Genomic DNA, 19,782 nt, shown 5'->3' on the forward strand with positions numbered 1-19,782 from the left:
CTCCATAATGCCATGTTGGATTCAGGTGCATCACATAATCTCATGCCAAAGATTGTTATGGAAAAACTTGGACTTGAAATCACTAGACCATACAAAGATCTATACTCATTTGACTCCAGCAAGGTTAGGTGTCTAGGTCTTATCAAGGACCTTTGTGTCACATTAGCCCAGATACCAGCAAAAAGTTTAGTCATGGACATAGTAGTAGCAGACATTCCACCTAAGTATGGTATGCTATTGTCACGTTCTTGGGCAGCTAAGTTACAAGGAACACTTCAAATGGATATGACGTATGCCACAATACCAGTATTTGGCCAACCAAGGAGACTGTATAGAGAAACCTTAATGAAATATATGGTGAGTAGCCAAGAAAGGCCAGACAACTATCCCCTCTACTCTATCCATACTAATCTTGATTCCTTCATACTGTACAATGATGGAGACATAGATACATAGGTCACTCAGGCAGAAAATGATCTTAGTAAAGGACATGACACCCAAATACCCATTATCCAATAGGACCCTAAAACAGAACCTCTCTGGAATATGACTTTTGATGGCTCATGTGGTAAAGCAAGGTCAGGAAAAAGAGTTTGGCTGTACCATTCAAAAACTAAGCAGACTGAAGGTCATTCTTACAAATTGAATTTTCTATGCACAAACAACATAGAAGAATATGAGGCATTACTGTTAGGTTTGAAATTGCTTAAAAAGTAGGTGCTAAAAGAATTTATGTCCAAGGAGATTTGGAATTGATCATAAAACAAATTAAAGGACAATACTCTGCAAAACATCCTAGATTGAGAGAATACCGAAATGTTGTGATTGATTTTCTCAAAACATTTGAAGAGTATGACCTTGCTGTTATCCCTAGGCTCCAAAATGCCCTGGCTAATGGTTTAGTTTTCTTAGCCAGCACTTGCAAATTACCTCATCCAAATAAACAATACACAATTGAAGTGAAACACCGGCCTGCAGTGCCTGATAACATGAGATACTGGCAAGTTTTTGGAAGTGACAAACAAATTGAGAGTTTTCTACAATCAAAGGATGAATTTGAGGATAGAAAAATAGATCTAGAAGATGAAATAGATAGTCAAACCGATGTATATATAAGTATAGAACAACCTACTATTTCTGATAGAAAAATTTCTGTAAATAAAACTGTACATAAAACTAAAATACATAAAGACCCAAAAAAAGAGGAATTCAAAGTACTTCAACTTAAAGACAATGTTTTGCACAGAGGGCTTACCCCTTTGGAAGAGTTGTTTGACTTTAATGATGTTCTAGAAAGCCAAAAATGGAACCAATAGGAACAAACATTGAGGAGTGCAACATAGGCACCAAACAAAATCCCAAAATCGTTAAACTGTTAAAATCACTGCCTATCACGGGTAAACAAAAGTATATAGCTCTGTTCAAAGAATTCATAGATGTATTTACTTGGAGCTATGAGGATTTAAGTAGAAACTGTATAAAATTCCAATCAGAGAAGCCCAAAACCATTTAAGAAGGAACTGCGTAGGATAAACCCTGTCCTGATGCCCTTGGTTGAAAAGGAAATCAAGAAAATGTATGACGCTAATATCATAGTCCCAATTTGATATTCTAAATGGGTATCTAATATTGTGCCTACAAGGAAGAAAACTGGTGAAATAAAACTGTGCATTGACTTTAGGAATCTAAACAAGGTTTCCCTTAAGGACAACTACCGCTTACCAAAAATGGATCACATACTGCAAAGGGTAGTGGGTTCTACTAGGATCTCCTTGTTAGATGGCTTTTCAGGGTATAATCAAGTTTTGGTGCATCCTGATGATCAAGACAAAACAACTTTTACTACTCCTTGGGGGACTTTCATGTAGGTGAACATGCCCTTTGGATTAATGAATGCTGGGGATAATTTCCAAAGAGAAATGGACAATGATTTTTCAGATTATATTGGGCATTTCATTGTGATTTATCTCGATGACATCACTGGTTTTTCAAAGACTGTTGAAGAACACCTAACACATCTAAGAAGAGCATATGAAAAATGCAGAAAGTTTGGTATCTCACTAAATCCCAAGAAAACATTGTTTGGGATTGAAGAAGGAAAGCTTTTAGGCCACATCATCTCTAAAGATGGAATTAGAATTGATCCCAGTAGGATTGAAGGTATCCTTAAAATCAGTCATCCAAGAAACATAAAAGAACTTCAATCTTTTATTGGAAAAATCAATTTCTTGAGAAGATTCATACCAAATCTTGCTGAACTACTCAGAAATATAAAAAACATGCTCAAGAAAGACATAGAAATTAAATGGAATATTGAGGCCAAACAATATTTTGATGTAGTCAAACATGCATTAACACAAGCTCCAATTTTGATGAGAATAGATTTCACTAAAGATTTCACTACCTTTTCTTTTACATCTAAACATACTATTGTTGTTGTGCTATTATAGAAAAATAATGAAGGATATGAACAACCAATAGCAGTCTTTAGAAAAGCTATGAGAGATACTTCTTTGAAGTAAAATATCATGGAGAAACAAGCATTTTCTCTAGTCAAAGCAATAAAAGATTTCAGAGTTTACATTTTACATTCCCATATCATTGCTTATGTACCTAATATAGTTGTCAAAGATATTCTCACACAAAATGGACCTGATGGCAAGAGAGGAAAATGGATAGTTGTCATTCTGGAATATGACATTGAAATCAAGCCCACCAAGTTGATTAAAGGACAAGGATTAGCCAAATTGATGGTTGAATCAAATTTCAATGCATTAGATATCAACATGGTATTTTCTTTAGATGATCTTGAGGAACTAGACACTACACCAATGGATGAAGTGTATCTAAACTTCCCCTAGTATGCAAATATTTTGTATGTTCTATTTAATTTTAATGCTCCTCTGGGATTAGCCAAAACAAAGTCTAGATTTCTAAAATTAAAAGCAGTCAAGTTTTGCATTATTGATAGTACATTATATTGGAAAGATGTTGGAGGTGTCTTATTCATATGTTTATTAAAGGATGAAGCTGACAAAGTTATGCAGGAATTATGATGAGCCTCATCATTGGGTAATTATATGAGCCTTAATTCACCTCCTAGCTTAGTCAAACCAACTATTCTCATAACTTATTTCATACTTTTGATTATATTTTGTTTATGAGATGAGTTAGAGTTGGATATTTTGCTTTATGGTCTAGTGTGCATTTAATGCATGATTAAAGGATAAAACAAAGGGATTTTGGCAAAGAACTTGGTCAAAAATTGAATGGGACAAGGGAGAGGAATTATAGGAGGGAAATCCTCCTCATTTACTACCCCTCCATCCGAATATTCCTCCATTAGCTTGGAGTGCAAACAGCCAAATCACGAGGACTAGAAGGCAACCAAGCAAGTGAAAGACAAAGAACAAGTTTATCTTGAGTTTGGGAGCTGAGCCTCCCTAATTTTAAGGAAGTCATTGGAGACTTCAAATGTATAAGTAGAGAGGCATAGGACCTCAATAGGATTCAGTTTTGTGATTGTAAAACTCTATTCTATTTTCGAGCTGCAAGACTTGTGACATTTTTTGATGTAATACACTGTTTTGATAATAAGAATGAGTTTTGTTTTGAGCTAGCACTGAGTTAAATCAGAGGGTTGAAGCTATTGGGTTAGGGCCCAACCCTAGCAGCCAAGGATCCTCTTTATTGTACATGTATACTAGCATAGATTCATAGTTTAATTCTTCATTTTCTTAGTAGCTACATTTCCATTACAACAGTGTAGATTAGAGTGGTTGTATGTTAGTTTTCTTCCATTTGTGCCTTCTTTAAATTAGTAGGTTAGCAAGGAGAAAAAGGATCACAATAATGTTGTCAGCAGGTGTCTCGGCCTCACTTCCTCCCTCTGGGACCATGACTTAAGGAAGAAACCCTTCAGCAGTCCCAAAAACACAGATTTCTAGTTCTTGCATGAGCTTTGGAGTTTGTTGTCTTGATTCGGCATTTGGTTCATTTCATTTTCATCTTTTTCCATTACTCCATTTCTGCAATAAGATCTCACTCATGCTTTTATTTCCTTCAATACTTTCTTCATGCATAATATAGGCAATTGATTCATGCTTTTCTAGTTTATGAAAATGTATATTGTTGCATAGTTCCTGGAAAAAACACATGTTTTAAGCATAGTAGGTACTTTAGGAGGAGACCCAGACTTCATCACCAACAACCACCTTCCACTTCATCCACCTTAGCCATCTCTTGTTCCACCATCACCCTCACTAGCTTTTTGTCATTTTCATTAAAAATCCCCTAGATACATTAAGCGAATCTAACCATCTTTGATCTTGGATATTGACTCCTGAGTGTTCCTAAACCTTCTAACACCCCATCCCACTCATCACACACCTTTTCCAAGCTTCCCAACACCTCCAACACCTCACAATTAGCTCTCGATCATATCCTGTAGGTTTCTTGTAATTCCTACATGATCATCCTATAGGTTTCTAGTACATCCTATAGGTTTCTTGAAACAGCCCGTTTTGAGGCCGAATTGATGGGGAACCTCTAGGAAGTCACAAAAAGCCTCCTAGGACCATTCCACACCATCCAACCACTCCATAAGCCTTTTATCCATCCTCAATCACCTTCCATCCACCTGTCACATCCACAAGAACAATTAATTTGCATACTTGATTTTGCCCAAAAAACCAAAAAAAGTGAAAACAGACTTAGTTTAGTTTTCTTGCTTACACATTTGTATGGTTTGATGCTCTTTAATTCTATAGCTTATATAGCAGCATTAGGTTAGTGATGACTTAGTAATTCTGCTTATCATAACTGTTTAAATGGTTAACTAGGATATGGTGTGATTTAGCATTACATGTTGTTTTCTTCATTACTGCAATAGTGTATCTCTCTTAGAATAGATTTGCTCTTCTTCCATCAAAGAATCAAGCTTATTTTGACTCTATAAAAGTCTAGCTTGGAATCCCTGGGGTGTCTCGCCAGATGAACAGTGACAACAGGCAAGACCTTCACTTTTACTTGTGCATATAGCACTGTCACCTCCAAGTCCATACGAACCCTGGGCTGATAAGTAAAGCTGGTAGCCCAGGAGTTGTAGCATCCATGCTGCAATACGGGCATTCATCAATTTTTGGCGTCATTGCCGGGGAGATGTTTGAGTACAATGTGATTATTGCTTTCTTTTCTTCTACTTCTTGTCTTCAATTTTCTGCTATTAGTTTATTTCATCAAAAGTAATCTAGTAGCGTCCGTTATTTCATTTTTCATTATCTTCTTTCCTTTCCATTCTGCAAGTAGAATTTCAATTCAGCAAGTAGCTTTTTCATTCTGTCAGTGATTTTCATTCAATCAGCATTTCATTTCTGCAAAGTACTTTCCAGCTTTAAAAAATTACAAAACCAACCCAAAAACATTTCCTTTCATGCTTCGTAGGAATAGGGACAATTTAGGGAAATTTTTGCCAAATACCCCCACTGCATCCAACAGCCAACCTTCTCTCTTCTTTGGTCGCTATGGACTGGAGGAACCTTTAGGTGAGCAACCTAACATATTTAAAGAACGTACAGGGGAAGAAGAAGAAGAGGAATCCATTCCTACTGAACCAATGGCTGAAAACCGAAATGACAGAGGGAATAGAGAGAGAGTTGAGGGTGCCTTCCCCATCAGGGAAACCAACGGGGACACTAAGATGAATAATATAAGCCCCTCTTCCCTACCTCATTTCCATGGCCTAACCATAGAATACCCTGACACTTTCCTATTTGAGTTTGTTGTTATATGCCCAACCTATGAATATACAGATGATGAGCAGAAGTTAAAACTATTTCCATCTACCCTGAAGGATGCAGCATTGCGCTGGTTCATGGGCTTACCTGGAGATAGCATCACAACCTGGGTTCAGATGCAACAAGATTTTAAAAACAAATATCGAGACTACTGTAGGTCAAAGGATACTAAAGAAGAAATTTTTAGGATGACCATAGGCCGAGATGAATGCTTAGAAGACTACGAAGAAAGATTCCAGCTTAGTTACAAAAGGGCTAGGTGCACACTTGACCCTGAGTCACTAAAGTTGGTCTTGCTCAGGGGAGTAAGAGAAGACCTTCTAGATACCTTACACTTGTTAGTAGGAGGAGATATCTACCAATTACCCTATGAGGATATCAAGACTGTATTTAGAAACCATTCTAGGGCAGCCAGGAAAAAGGGTAGGGGTAGTCAACCAATGGTCAGTACATCATCTTCCAACTCATCCATCAAGGGTGAAATTGGAAATATGCTGGAAGATTTCAAAAGTGAGATGTTGCAAACACTTGACTTACAAATGGACACCATGAACATCAAAAGGAAGCAAGAGGAAGCAGAGAGAGCCTTGGCCATATTTTGTCCTAGATGCACTAGGAGGCATCCTAGGAATGAATGTCCACTGAACTGTATTGAAATTTGCTCGATCTATGAAGAGAACCACTCCATAGACAAGTGCCCTTCATTATTCGAACTCAAAGCTATATATCAAGGAGCTGAAGGCATCACTGAGCAGCTTTGCTACATTAACCAAAGGAGGCCTCCTAGGCCTAGACCATACCAGCAGGTCATGCAAGGGTCATCCCATGCATATTACAACCCCAGCCAAAACACAAATATACCTTCTTGGGGACCCCATGCTCATCCTTCCTTGTCTATACCCCCTCATTGGTCTTATGCATCTCAGTATCATTCCCAGCCAACAAGCCAATCATTTCAACCTTACGCTCTGCCACAACCTTAGTGGAATACACCACTCCATGGGTGGAGGCCCCAATACAACAATGCTCCAGCTTTATTGCCTCCACCACTTGCCCAACCACAACTCCTACACTCTACTCCACCCAAGCAACCCCATATGCCTACCCAGCGAAATCTGAACCTGAACAATAGGTAGTCTTAGCTAGTATACAATGGAGAGACATCATATCCAACTTATGTTGTGGAAATATAGGAGATTAACCTAAGATCTGGGAGAGTCCTCCCAGATAACCAACCTCCCCCTCCACATAGGGAGGTTGAGGAAGAAAGAGAGGAAAGCAACCATAAAGTAAATCCACCCTTTCCTAAGATATTAGCCCAACCACTCCAGCCTACCTGAAAGGAAACTGAACTTTTGGGGGAATTGAAAAATATTTGTGTAAAGATCCCCCTTTTCCAGGCAATAAAATATGTTCCCATTTAGGATAAGTTAATTAAGGAGAAATTATTCAATCATCTAGGAAGAAGAAAAAGGGATGCCCCTACCATTAATGTCATTGGGCAGTTGTCTAACTTAATGTTGGGGCAGGTAATATATCCAAAAAATTTGGACCTTGGAAGCCCTGTAGTAGATGTGCACATCAATGAAACCATTGTACCACATAGTCTGATCGATCTTGGGGTTGCCATTAATGTGATGACCAAGGACACCATGCTCAAGCTCAACCTCCAAGGGTCATTAAGGAAGACCATAACAATTCTGCAACTTGCAGACCGTTCCATAGTCACCCCTGAGGGAATTGTGGAGGATGTGATGGTCTCCATTGAATCCTTGGAGTACCCTGTAGAATTTCTAGTTCTCCATCCTAAAGCTAAGCTCACTGGTTATCCTGTCATCCTTGGGAGGACATGGTTGGCCACAATCGATGCTTACATTAGCTGCAGAGCTGGGAATATGACCATCAAGAATGAGCATATGTCCAAGCAATTAGTCCTATACCCTCATGCTCAACCTTCTCTAGAGCATGATTTACCTTTATGGTTGGAGAAGGAGGAAGAAGATGAGGTTTATTCCGCCCAACTTTATGCTTTAGAAGCAACCATGGGAGGAGGACAACAAGACGAGGATGACTTGATTGAACACCTACTCCAAAGTCCAACTCCTGGTTCATTACCATTAGAGGAAGAAGTAAGGGAAACCCAGAACAATCATCCAATTGACTTATGCTTGGCTGATTCCAACCCACTCCATGTCAAAACCATAGAATTTGGCCTAGAGAAAACCTTGAAAATTAATCCATCCCTTTCTATGCTCGAAGAGGAAAAGCTATGCAACATCTTAAAACAAAACCTAGAAGCCTTTGCTTGGAGTTACAAGGAAATGAAGGGAGTACACCCCTCAGTGTGTACTCACCACATATACATAAAAGAAGGTTGCAATCCGATCCGACAACCAAAAAGGAGGATGAATCCATCTCTTAAAGATATAGTCAAAGAAGAATTGCAAAAACTGCTAGATGTAGGATTCATTTACCCTATCTCCGACAGTGAGTGGGTCTCCCCTTTAGTGTTAGTTCCCAAGAAAAATGGTAAGTGGAGGATTTGTGTCGATTACAAGGAGTTGAACAAAGCCACAAAGAAGGATCATTTTCCCCTACCCTTCATTGACCAAGTGCTAGACAGCCTAGCAGGGAAAAAGTTTTTTTCTTTCCTAGATGGATTCAGTGGGTACAACCAAATCCAAATCTGCCCAGAAGACCAAGATAAGACCACATTCACTTGTCCTTGGGGTACTTTTTCCTATAGGGTCCTTCCTTTTGGCCTATGCAATGCTCCTACCACTTTCCAGAGAGCAGTCTTGAGTATTTTCGCCGAATTAGTACATGATGTAGTGGAAATTTATATGGATGATTTTACACCTTATGGCTGTGATTTTCAAGAAGCCCTGACTAATCTAGGAAAAGTACTGCACAAATGCATTGAAATGAACTTGTCTCTTAGTCCTGAAAAATGTGAATTCTTAATGACTGAAGGGACCGTGCTAGGTCATTCAATATCTCAACAGGGACTGTAGGTGGACCCGAACAAAATAGTGATCATCCAAAGGGTCCCACCTCCGCAAAAGTAGAGATATGTTAGGAGTTTCTTAGGGTTAGCTGGATACTACTGAAGGGTCATAAAGGACTTCAACAAGTTTGCCTCTCCTTTATTTGGGTTTCTGACCAAAGATTTTGAGTTTATATGGTCAAAAAGATGTCAAGAGGCTTTAGACATTCTGAAGGGTAAGTTAACCACTTCACCAATTCTCTGAGGCTTGAACTAGGCCCTTCCCTTTTGATGAGCCCCAAAAATGGATAATTATATGGGCTCATTCAACCTCCTAATTTGACTTAATCCACCATTCTCATTAGTTTATTGCATGTTTTTTATTATATTTATGCTAATAGAGTGAATTGGGTTAGTCATTATGCCAACAAGTCTAATGTGTGCTTTGTGTAGTCTTTTTGGTCAATTTGGAGACAAAATCAAAGGTTTTAATGAGCACTTGGCAGCCAAATTCGTGGGAGAACAAGGGAGAGGATTTGTAGGAAGGTGTCCCCTTCATTTATGGGCCCTTACCTCGAATTCTCCACCATCAGCTCGGAGTTCAAGGGCCACCAAATCGATTATCACAAGGGCAGCCAAGCAAGTCAAGTAGGACTGCTGTTAACTGCAAGTTTTGGGCAGTCGAGTCCCTAAAGTTTAGGAGGACTGTTGGGTCCTCAATTTGTATAAATAAGAGGGCTTAGGGCCTCATTTCAGTTAGTCATTTTTGTTAGCCAGTAGTTAGTCACTTTGTAGGCAGAAGTTAGCTAGTTTGTAGTTCGATTTTAGTCAGTAGATTAGCTTTGCATTTCAGCACATTTTCAAGCTTTCCCTTGTGGACAGTTTTGATGTAACTCTTCTTTTCTTGCTGAATAAAGATGAATCCAGCTTTTCACCAGCTCTAAATCTCTCTTAGGAGGCTGTAGTTCTTGGGGTTGGGCCCATATCAAGTGCCCAGTACCTCCTTTGTTTACTTTCATGTGTCTTTGCTGCATTCTTAGAATAAAATCTGCTATTTAGATTTAAATCTTGGTTTGTTATTTAGGTTGCTTTTTATGGTTAAAGTAGCTTTTCATGTTCAGATTTAGTTGACAGATTAGTAATAGGGAATATCTCTAGAAAAATGCCATCAAGCACCTCGGATCTCACCTCTCCCTCAGTGGGATCGTGAGCTGGGACAAAGGTGACATTGTTGCCAACAAAAACACTGTTTTGCTTTGTCATGCAATTCTTAGTGTTGGAATCCTCATTTGCAGATGCTGATATCAGTAGTGTTTAAATGCTTCAGTTGATGATTTCTTAGTTGAATACGTTATTTCACGCATTTCATTTCGAATAAACTGCTGCTCATTTCCTTTTGCTGTTACTTAGGTCAAAATAGAGTAAAGTAACTAGGTCATAGGTTTTATAAGTGTTTGTTTGTTCAGTTTGAAAAACCACTTGCAGAGTACCTGTTACCCTTCTTTATTGCCCATACTCCATCTAACCTACCTGATTCATCCTTCACTTAGAACCCTTACCTTACATTTGCCTCATTCACTTACTTTGCCGTGATTCTCATCTTCTTGTGCAACATCGTTCCATCCCTCCTTGAACAAATCTCACCATCTGCGCCACTCCTCAACTCCATCCTCCAAGCCTTGAACTCCCCTACACCCCTATTTCACCTCCATACTCATTCCTCCACCTTTTTCCCTCCATCCATGCTCCAAAATTCCATTTCTGAACATCATGTAGAAAAATTACAAAACATCCTGTAGAAATTCCAGAACATCTTGTAGAACCCCTGCAGACTTCCTGTAGAAGCTCACGAATGAGGTTTCTTAATAGCCAAACTCTGTGAAACTCTCTGGAAGGGTGTTAGGGACTCCTTAGACCCTCTCTGAACCTTCCCAACCTCTTCCAAGCATTTCTCCTCCTTGATCCACCCCTGCACAATCAAAGAACAGTGAAAGCATATGCATGATGAAACTGACGACTTAATCAAAAATACAAAAAGATGTTTTCTTTAGATAGATGTAGTCTAGACACATGTATTTTACCTTCATAGAAGTAATGGCATCTCTTTCAGTAGTTTTCATTCTCTCCTTTGCATCAGTAGGACTAGCTGGTAGAATTAGGGTTTGCTAGGGTTTGCGTTTTCCTTCAGTTTTTCAATCTCTTTTCGCAAATAGATTAGCTTCCTTCGAGTTATCTTTCATCCATCAATTAAAAAGCTTCTTCTAAGAGCTCATAGAAGTTGGCTTAAGCTCCTAGCGGACTTGTGCCAGCTGACCAAGTGACAGCTGCGGCAAGAGCTAGTACTTGTGCATACAGCACCGTCGCTTCCAAGTTTGTTACGAACTACCGGGTTGATAAAATTAAAGAAGGGAGTCTCAGGAGTTGCAGCATTATTGCTGCAATACTGGGGCTCACCACTCTTTTTGGCACCGTTGCCGAGGAAGCGTCAGAGTATTGGTGATTGCTGCTTTTCTTCTATTTTCCACTACAACCTTCTGCTAAGTAGTTTATTTCATTTCCATTATGCAATTTCGTTTCTGCAAAAGTAGATTAGCATTTCCCGCTTTCATAGATTATCATTTCAATTCTGCAAGCGTAGACTAGAATTTCATTCCTGCAATTTCATTTAAGCAAAATAGATTAGTCCTTTCCTGCTTTCATTTCAATTCTGCATTTTCATTTCAGCAAGATAGTTAGTTGCAGTTCAATCTATTTTAGTTTTGCAGGTACAAGAAGAAAAATACAAAAATCAACCAAAAAGATTTCCTTTCCTGCCTTGTAGGAGTAGAGATAAGTTAGAAAAATGATTGCACAACACCCCCACTGCTTCACACAGCCAACCTTCTCTCTTCTTCGATGGCTGTGATTAAAGAACCCTTAGGTGGACAACAAGACATATTTTAAGAACTTCAAGGGAAGAAGAAGAAGAAAACATTCCTCTGGAGCAAATGGCTGCAACTAGAAATGTTGGGAGCAGTACCTTGTCCAAAAATGAATTTGCAAATCAGATGGAAGATTTCAAGAGTGATATGAGGCAGATTCTTGCCATGCAACTGGATACCTTACAGATCCAAAGGAAGCAAGAGGAAGCCAAGAGGGCTTTGGCCATCTTTTGTCCTAGGTGCACTAGAAAGCATCCTAAGAACGAATGTCCATTGCACTCCATAGAAGTGTGTTTTGTTTGTGAAAGAGACCATCCTATGAACTAGTGCCCTTCCTTGCCCGGAATTAAAGCTGCATATCAGATGGCAAAGGAGCTGTTGAACCACTCTATTATATGAACCAAAGGAGGCCACATGGACCTAGGTCTTACCAGCAGGAACTGCAAGGGACATCCGAGACCTATTATGACCCCTATCAAGCCACTTTCATGCCTTCTTGGGGTCCCCCTGCTCATCCTTCCTGGTTCACACCTCCTCCTTGTTCCTTCACAGATCCATATTATGCCCAACCGGTTGCTCATTTGTTTCACTCTTATGCTCAGCCACAGCCTCAGTGGAATGCACCTCATCAGGGGTGGAGGCCCCAGTACAACTCCCCTCCCGCTCATTTTCCTCCACCACCTGCCCAACCACAACCCCATCCACATCCATCTGAAAAACACACCTCCACTCAGCTGCCCGTACCACCATTCTCAAAACCATACTATGGATTAGCTCCATCCAATTACAATGCTGAGGCACAACATGTCCAAATCACTCCTCTTGAGCTCGATGATCTTCACCATAGCTTAGGAAGAGTATTGCAAAACAGAGATTATATTGACAACATTGAAGGACCAAAGGCAAAAGAAGATTCAAAAGAAAGGATCAAAGAACCATGGGCTGCTCTTGATGAAGAGAAGAGATCAGAATCAGAGATCAAGAAAGCTCCCTCATGGTTACCATCAAATCTTCCATGTATTCAAGAGAAGGATCAGCAAAAAGAGGAAGATCAGAAAGTCATGGTAGAAGGTGACATGAAACATGATCCAGATCAGCAAAAGGACCAAGGATATCAGAGCTATATTGAAATATGGTTTCAGACGGTCACTAAGTTGCAGTAGTACTCTCTTCTTCAGCTATGTTTGATCCCTTCAAAGTCAAATCATTTGGTCTCTGAAATCCGGATAGCTGTCAAAGCATGCATTTCAAGCCTCCACATCATCTTATCTCTAATCTCGATGTGCACATGGCTCCATTGGAAGTATTCTTATACTTGAAAAGAATTTTGTTTTTCAAGTAGGGTAGCGTAGAAAAAAAAAAAAGAAAAAAAAAGAAAAAAATGAAAATAAGATGAATATAAAAATCTAAGGTGAAAACCTCCTCGGAGGTGCCTTAGATTGGATCATTGATTGAAAACCTCCATGAGGCGGTCAATGGGTTGGAAAGAAAAGAAAATAAAAAGGGAATAAGATCCCTGGGTGAAAACCTCCCTTGGAGGCGCCCAAGGCAGGCAATTAGGGTGAAAACCTCCATGAGGCGCCCTAGTTGTTTGTCAAAAAAAAAAGAGAGAAAAAGAAAAGAAAAATAAAGCTAATTTCCATTTAATAATTGTAGGTTGCAAGAAGGACATTGCAAGTCAGGAGGATCGCTCAAAAAAGGGACAACGAAAGTTCTGTGCCTTCTACAGGAAGTTCTGTGTCTTCTACAGGAAGTTCTGTGTCTTCTACAGGATGCCTACAAACAAGCCAAAATTGATCTCTGAAGAGGACCGGAAGGTCGAGAATCTGTCCATGAGGCCTGCAAGCATCCATGTTTCCATCCCTCACCCTTCTCCATCATTTTTTCCATCTCAGGATTTCTACAGGAAGCTACAAATGGATTTGAAAAAGGTATTTTGGCAAACATGAGAGCTTCCACAAGGGGTCAGAAGTCCTCTTGCAATCTTCAAACTCCTCCTCCATCATCTCCATGCCTGCATCACAACCAAAGCTCAGTTTTTCTTTCCATGCAAAAACTTGCAGAATGCTTTGAAGAAAAAATACATAGAACATAATTTTTTTTTCCCTAGCTTGATGCATCCATTTGCAAATTGTTACAGGGGGAGTTGTATAGGGACAATGGTAACATGCCCGAGCAATTTCAACAAATTCCGGTGCGCGGTTTCCAAGAAATTTGCCTCCATCACCGTCAGCCATTTTTTCATTTTCTCCATATCCAGGCATCCATTTCAAAGCTTGTTTCATGGGGAGATTCATATGGGTGATAGTAGCCTACCCAAGCAGTTTCAACCGATTCTAATGCACGGTTTCCGAGAAATTGATCTCTGAAATCTTCAGCCATTTTCCATTTTTCTCGAAATCTGTGCATCCATTGATCGCAATTTTTCTACGGGAGGTGCATAATGATGATAGGAACATGCTCAGCAAGTTTCAGATCGATCCGATCTATCGTTTTGGAGCAATGGAGAAAAACAAGTTTCGGTCTTGAGAAAATTCAGCAGCAGTAGCTTGAGGGTGCATATCTAAACCTGAAGCCAGCTCCTACAGCATGGATCGGGCCAGAGGATACCTGCACAAGAAAGCAGCCATGAATTAGCAGCCAAGCCATCATGTAACCACCAAAACAAATGCATGCAGCAGCAGAAAGCACCTCACAACAACCATTTGACTTCAGGTACGTGACTAAAACTCATTCCTCTGATTGCATGAATGTAATTCGGAAATAACATGAGCAATGAGATGGTTGGGATTAAAAAATCGATGGCCAGCTAACTGGCCACTCTCATCCAGTTCAATAGCACTCGGTGGGTGAATAAGACACGTGCGCTCAACCATCTCAGGAGGAAATTAGGAAACAAGTAATGGTGACTGTTTGACCTTCAACGTGATTGATGGAGTGATCACAGGTAGGAAACATGATGATTCGTGATAGCACTTTCGTTTGCATGGCCAACACATGTTTTTGCCACCTCACCCCAAATCATGCAACAATTAAAGACGGCTCAGCTGAAACTCACAAACTGCTGTTCATCTGCACTTTCCACATCCTCAACTGAAGTGTGCACAATCGGTTAACCTATCGTCCTCCACTGAGTTTTTCTACCTGTTTTCGAAATTCTCCCGCATATCGGGCTCGCTCAAAGGCAGAATAACATTCTACAGGAAATGGGGGGGTCTTCTACAGGAAGTATGGCACAACATTCTGGAGCAGAGAAGCCCAGACTTTTCTTCATCGAGTTTGGAGTTCTAAGAGAGGTGGGCTTGGAAAAAACACTCTTCCATGCAATCAACGAATTGAAAGAATTGGTGGAACACAAAATTCAAGGATACTCCGGGTACCCTTTAGAACAGAAAAAGGAGTTCTGCAGAAATGGGTTTCTCGATTTGATGTGTGGCCTTACTTGGAGAGATTTTCAGAGGATGTATTAAATGAAGTAACGACAGAGCTAAAAGGTCAACCTGACCTGATCATTGGCAATTACAGTGATGGAAATTTAGTTGCATCTCTTATTTCACATAGACAAGGAATCACTCAGTGCAACATAGCCCATGCTTTGAAGACCAAATACCCAGATTCAAACATATACTGGAAAAAATATGAAGGAAAATACCATTTCTCTTGCCAGTTTACTGCAGATCTAATTGCAATGAATCATGCAGATTTTATTATCACTAGCACATATCAAGAGATTGTTGGAAGCAAGGATACAATTGGACAGTATGAGAGCCACACTGCTTTCACCCTTCCTAGTATTTATCGTGTGATTCATGGAATTGATGTTTTTGATCCCAAATTCAACATTGTTTCTCCTAGAGTAGACATGCAGATTTATTTCCCTTATACAGAGAAGCAACATTGTCTTACTGCTTTACATGGTTCAATTGAGGAACTCTTGTTCAATCCTGAACAGACCACTGAACACATGTGTATTTTGAATGACCATAAAAAGGCCATTATCTTTTCTATGGCAAGACTCGATAGAGTGAAAAACGTGACAGGAGTGGTTGAATGGTTTGCAAAGAACAAACACTTGAGGGATATTGTCCTCCACATTCTGGGGAGGAAACCATATACAAAATTCCCATTCTGATCAGTGCACAAGCCAAAATAGAGCGTGAGAAAGCAAGATATTGAGGAAGAGAAGAAAACTAAGGGTAAGGAAGCTAAGGGAAAGAAAACCTAGGGAAAACCATCACAGGAAAAGCCACAGGAAAAGCAAGAAATAAAAAGAAGGAAGAAACAGAGAGGGAAAAAAAAAACAAGTTTAATCCCTGGAAGTTGTTGCAGGTTGCAGGAACACAATGCGGAAAGGGGGCCTCCCAACACAAGCAAAAGGGTCCCTACCAAGTTCCCAAGCATCCTCACATCCATCCCCTCCATGAAAACTCATTTGTTTCAGGGTTCGGACACAATCTAGTCATGGTTCAACCTTCTACAGGAAGCTATAGGACTTTCTACAGGAAGTTCTGTATTTCTACTAGAAACATCCTGTAGAGCTTTTGGGCAGGCCAGAATCGATTACGGAGAGGGATTTGAAGCTTGAAGTCTATTGAGGAGGCATGCAACCACTCTTTTCTTCCATCCTCCACTGGTTTCATCTCCTTTCACCACCATTGCCACCATCTTATTGAATATACTTGCACAATCATACCAAAGCTGAGAATTCTCTAGGAAAAGGAGCATGCAGTGGGAAGAAGCGGAGAGAAAAACATGGTTTCATGACCGAGAAGAGGACATCACTTCAGAAGCTTGGTATGACAGGGAGGCCACCAAGGCCATCAAAGATGATGAGATAGATTGGTTCCTCAGAGGATGAGCAACACTTTCAGTAGGGGGGTGATGATGAGCCCCAAAAATGGATAATTATATGGGCTCATTCAACCTCCTAATTTGACTTAATCCACCATTCTCATTAGTTTATTGCATGTTTTTTATTATATTTATGCTAATAGAGTGAATTGGGTTAGTCATTATGCCAACAAGTCTAATGTGTGCTTTGTGTAGTATTTTTGGTCAATTTGGAGACAAAATCAAAGGTTTTAATGAGCACTTGGCAACCAAATTCGTGGGAGAACAAGGGAGAGGATTTGTAGGAAGGTGTACCCTTCATTTATGGGCCCTTACCTCGAATTCTCCACCATTATCTCGGAGTTCAAGGGCCACCAAATCGATTATCACAAGGGCAGCCAAGCAAGTCAAGTAGGACTGCTGTTAACTGCAAGTTTTGGGCAACCGAGTCCCTAAAGTTTAAGAGGACTGTTGGGTCCTCAATTTGTATAAACAAGAGGGCTTAGGGCCTCATTTCAGTTAGTCATTTTTGTTAGCCAGTAGTTAGTCACTTTGTAGGAAAAAGTTAGCTAGTTTGTAGTTCGATTTCAGTCAGTAGATTAGCTTTGCATTTCAGCACATTTTCAAGCTTTCCCTTGTGGACAGTTTTGATGTAACTCTTCTTTTCTTGCTCAATAAAGATGAATCCAGCTTTGCACCAGCTCTAAATCTCTCTTAGGAGGCTATAGATCTTGGGTTTGGGCCCATCTCAAGTGCCCAGTACCTCCTTTGTTTACTTTCATGTGTCTTTGCTGCATTCTTAGAATAAAATATGCTATTTAGATTTAAATCTTGGTTTGCTATTTAGGTTGCTTTTTATGGTTAAAGTAGCTTTTCATGTTGAAATTTAATTGACAGATTAGTAATAGGGAATATCTCCAGGAAAAGGCCATCAAGCACCTCGGATCTCACCTCTCCCTCAGTGGGATCGTGAGCCGGGACAAAGGTGACATTGCTGCCAACAAAAACATTGTTTTGCTTTGTCATGCAATTCTTAGTGTTGGAATCCTCATTTGCAGATGCTGATATCAATAGTGTTTAAATGCTTCAGTTGATGATTTCTTAGTTGCATAAGTTATTTCATGCATTTCATTTCGAATAAACTGCTGCTCATTTCCTTTTGCTGTTACTTAGGTCAAAATAGAGTAAAGTAACTAGGTCATAGGTTTTATAAGTGTTTGTTTGTTCAGTTTGAAAAACCACTTGCAGAGTACCTGTTACCCTTCTTTATCTGCCCATACTCCATCTAACCTACCTACTTCATCCTTCACTTAGAACCCTTACCTTACATTTGCCTCATTCACTTACTTTGTCGTGATTCTCATCTTCTTGTGCAACATCGTTTCATCCCTCCTTGAACAAATCTCACCATTTGCACCACTCCTCAACTCCATCCTCCAAGTCTTGAACTCCCCTCCACCCCTATTTCACCTCCATACTCATTCCTCCACCTTTTTCCCTCCATCCATGCTCCAAAATTCCATTTCTGAACATCCTGTAGAAAAATTATAGAACATCCTATAGAACCCCTGCAAACTTCCTATAGAAGCTCACGAATGAGGTTTCTTGACATCCAAACTCTGTGAAACTCTTTGGAAGGGTGTTAGGGACTCCTTAGACCCTCTCTGAACCTTCCTGACCTCTTCCAAGCATTTCTCCTCCTTGATCCACCCCTGCACAATCAAAGAACAGTGAAAGCATATGCATGATGAAACTGACGACTTAATAAAAAATACAAAAAGATGTTTTCTTCAGATAGAGGTAGTCTAGACACATGTATTTTACCTCCATAGAAGTAATGGCATCTCTTTCAGTAGTTTGCATTCTCTCCTTTGCATCAGTAGGACTAGCTGGTAGAATTAGGGTTTGCTAGGATTTGCGTTTTCCTTCAGTTTTTCAATCTCTTTTCGCAAATAGATTAGCTTCCTTCGAGTTAGCTTTCATCCATCAATTAAAAAGCTTCTTCTAAGAGCTCATAGAAGTTGGCTTAAGCTCCTAGTGGACTTGTGCCAGCTGACCAAGTGACAGCTACGGCAAGAGCTAGTACCTGTGCATACAGCACCATCGCTTCCAAGTTTGTTACAAACTACCGGGTTGATAAAATTAAAGAAGGGAGTCTCAGGAGTTGCAGCATTATTGTTGCAATACTGGGGCTCACCACATTTCATATTCATGTTGATGCCTCACACAAAGCCATAGGAGCAGCCTTAGGTCAGGTAGAGGAAAAACTACCTTATGCCATCTATTTTATCAGTAGGAACTTGTCAAAGGCTGAGCTAAATTATACAGTGATTGAAAAGGAACTCCTAGGTATTGTGCATTCATTAAACAAATTCAAGCATTACATTATAGGCTATCAAACATTTGTGGATACTGACCATGATGAAGTCAAATATTTAATGAACAAACCATATGTGAATGCTCAAATTATAAGATGGTTGCTTTTATTACAACAGTTTGATCTAACCCTTGTTGATAAGCCTAGTAAGGAAAATGTTGTTGCAGAATTTTTATCTAGGGTGAAACTGCCTACAGGTGAAGAAGGAATGGTGGATGACCAGTTACTAGACGAGAACTTGTTTGCTATTTCAGTTCTCTCTCCATGGTTTGTTGATATAACAAACTATTTGGTATCAACACAATTCCCACCAAACTTGCCCTCCAAAGAAAAGAGCAAGATAGTTAGGGAAAGTGCCCCCTTCACCTAGATTGGGGGCAATCTTTTCAAACTTGGCCCAGATCAAATCTTGAGAAGGTGTGTAAGCGAAGAGGAAGTTTTTGACATCCTTCTGACTTGTCATGATGGGCCTTGTGGAGGTCACTTTACAGCAAGGAGGATTACCCTGATGGGCCTCTTCTTTTATCATCTTTCTCTTACCCTGATGATGGATCCCATTTGGGATTTGAAACGTTGGTGTAAAAATTCTATTACTGTGGATTCTCCGGACAAAAATTCAAAAAACATTAAAAGTGTTACAAGCAGATTATTATTGGCCCACTCTCCATCAGGATGTGAAAAAGTACACTAGTGAGTGTGATCAGTGCCAGAGGATGGGAAAGCCTACTCCAAGAGATGAAATGCCCCTATAGTCTCAAGTGACTTTAGAGCTATTTGACAAGTGGGGCATGGACTTCATTGGGCCTATCAACCCTCTTTCAAAGCAAAAACAATACATTATTGTGTGCAATAATTATTTGACTAAGTAGGCAG

This window comes from Pinus tabuliformis, chromosome 4_1 (genome assembly GCF_031772625.1).
Source record: "Pinus tabuliformis cultivar Carrire ecotype Pingquan chromosome 4_1, CPIR1, whole genome shotgun sequence".
Classification (NCBI taxonomy): domain Eukaryota; kingdom Viridiplantae; phylum Streptophyta; class Pinopsida; order Pinales; family Pinaceae; genus Pinus; species Pinus tabuliformis.